This window comes from Ornithorhynchus anatinus, chromosome 1 (genome assembly GCF_004115215.2).
Source record: "Ornithorhynchus anatinus isolate Pmale09 chromosome 1, mOrnAna1.pri.v4, whole genome shotgun sequence".
Classification (NCBI taxonomy): Eukaryota; Metazoa; Chordata; class Mammalia; order Monotremata; family Ornithorhynchidae; genus Ornithorhynchus; species Ornithorhynchus anatinus.
In genome coordinates this window covers 173,634,706-173,637,153 of record NC_041728.1, presented here as the reverse complement: position 1 = coordinate 173,637,153, position 2,448 = coordinate 173,634,706, and the positions used below count along the sequence as shown (strand labels likewise).

The 2,448-nt window shown below is 43.5% G+C and overlaps 1 non-coding gene across 1 annotated transcript; it reads left to right on the top strand.

The window, feature by feature from the left end:
• Nucleotides 1-1,673: 1,673 nt before the first annotated feature.
• On the top strand, nucleotides 1,674-1,805 carry LOC114815590. Its single transcript, XR_003763389.1, has one exon. It is a non-coding gene; the product is annotated as a small nucleolar RNA SNORA7 (small nucleolar RNA).
• Nucleotides 1,806-2,448: the final 643 nt, after the last annotated feature.

The following is a 2,448-nucleotide window of genomic DNA, read 5'->3' as shown; positions in this document are numbered from 1 at the left end:
AAGCGAAATATATCATGTAGGAGATGGTCAGTCAGAATAACAGCGTTACCACTGTTACAGCTTTTTTATGGCATTTATTAAGCTCTTACTTTGTGACAGACCCATGCTCTATCTAATAATAATGATGATAATAATAATGAACTGTGGTATTTCTTAAATGCTTACTATGTGCCAGGCACTGAGCTATGGGGTACATACAAGGTAATCAGGTTGGACACAGTCCCTGTCCCAAACACAGCTTGCTGTTAATCCCCATTTTACAAATGAGGGAACCAAGACTCAGAGAAGTCAAGTGACTTGCCCGAGGCCACAGAGCAGGCAGCGTGGCTTAGTGGAAAGAGCACGGGCTTGGGAGTCAGAGGTCATGGATTCTAATCCTAGCTGTTTCCTCATATGCAAAATGGAGATTCAATACCTGTTCTCCCTCCTCCTTATACTGTGAGTCCCATGCGGGACAGGATCTGTGCCCAACCTGATTATCTTGTATCTATACCTGTGCTTAGCACAGTGCTTGGCACATAGTAAGTGCTTAATAAATGGAGCAATCATTAATTAATCAATCAGTGGTATTTACTGAGCACTTACCACACACAGACCACTCTTCAAATGTTTGGGAAGAATCAAACGCTCTCTTTCAAGGAGCTTATAATTCCCGTGGGTGGGTGAGAAAGGCCTGCTATGGGGGGTTTTTGTGATTTGTCCTGGGTTTCTGGTACAATTGTTTTGACAAATGCATTCTGAAGCACTTCCTAAATGGAAAAATCATGGAAAGTAGAGGCAGTTGGGACCTGATGACATCTTCTGCCTCCTTGTCTCTTGTTCCTTACAGAACTTTCTCAAAAAACACCACTGTTTTTTTGATATCCGCATGTCATTCTGATCTTTCCTCAGTAGTTGACTCCTAGTTTTCAGCTGGGATGCAGAACTGCTTGAGGCTGTGTTTTACCATCTCCTTAAAATGTTTCCTCTGTCCTCCTTCTTTTCAGTTTCCCAATTTCAGTTTACCCTAAAACAGTTATTTGGGTCTCCTGCTGTCACTCATTCTCCTCACATGTCCCATCCAGCATAGCTGTGAACGGTGAGCAGAGTTTTGATGGTAGGAAACTGACAATTTCACTTTAGGTCTATAAATTTCACTATAGGTTATTTCACCATTCACTATAGCACTTCATTAAAGGTCATCTTGCCTTGCCACTTGATATTACAATATGGCCCTTAAGTAATGCTAGTGCAACTGAAGAAGCCTGGAAGTCAGAGAACCTGAGTTCATTCATTCATTCAATTGTATTTATTGAAGACTTACTCTGTGCAGAGCACTGGACTAAGCCCTTTCTAATCCTTGCTCTGCCACTTGCCTGCTGTGTGACATTGGGCAAGTCACTTAACTTCTCTGTGCCTCAGTTGCCTCACTTGTAAAATAAGGACTGTGAGCCCCACATGACACAGAGACTGTGTCCAACTCAATTATCTTGTATGGTCCTCAGCACTTGGGACCATGCCTCACACATGGGAAATGTTTAAACTATATTATTTAAAAAAAGAAAAGCCAAATGTGGTGCCTGCATGGGGTTCAGATCTAACAACCCTAAAGACTGTTGGACAAACCTACAGCTCTGTAGACTCGATATTATGCTGCCATTATACTGATTGACCATCCTCCAAATGATATGTTTCCCCTCTCAGAGTCACACCTGGAGAGTTTCCAGTACTCTTCCAGTTTGGTGAGGGAGAGTCAAGCAGAGGCATATCCATTCCATTGCTAGCTTGGGCAGTGGCTAGTAAATGGAAGGCAATCTGCCACAAGTCAAAACTCCCCTGTGCTGGGCAGCAGCGGCACGGGAGAGAGTCGAGGGCGGAGATTCCAGTTTACTGCGCAGAAGGAGGCAGTGGTAAACCACTTCTGGATTTTTACCAAGAAAACTCTGTGGATACGCTACCAGAATGATTGCAGATAGAGGTAGGGCATTCTGGAAGAGATACATCCTTGGCGTCGCTATGGATCGGAGACAACTTGACAGCAAAAGATAAGAAAAATGATGTGTCTGGCCTCCTCTGTTCAGTTCTCTATCACCTTGTCTATCATTGCGTTATTGGTCAGTCGGCCTCTCAATTAACGGAATTCTGTCACGGCTTTTAGCTCTGGGTTGCCGGTATGAATTTCTGGGTGTGGGTTAGCCTTCTCTGGTGTAGGTTTTCTTTAGAGTTAATGTCAGTCCATAACGGTAAGCATGTGGTCTAGTGATTAGAGAACGTGCCTGGGAGTAAGAAGGCTCTAATCCAGTCTGCCACTTGTCTGCTGTGTGGCCTTTCATTCATTCAATAGTATTTATTGAGCGCTTACTATATGCAGAGCACTGTACTAAGCACTTGGAATATACAAGTTGGCAACAGAAAGAGACAATTCCTGCCCAATGACGGGTTTACAATCTAAAAGGGAGAGACAGACAG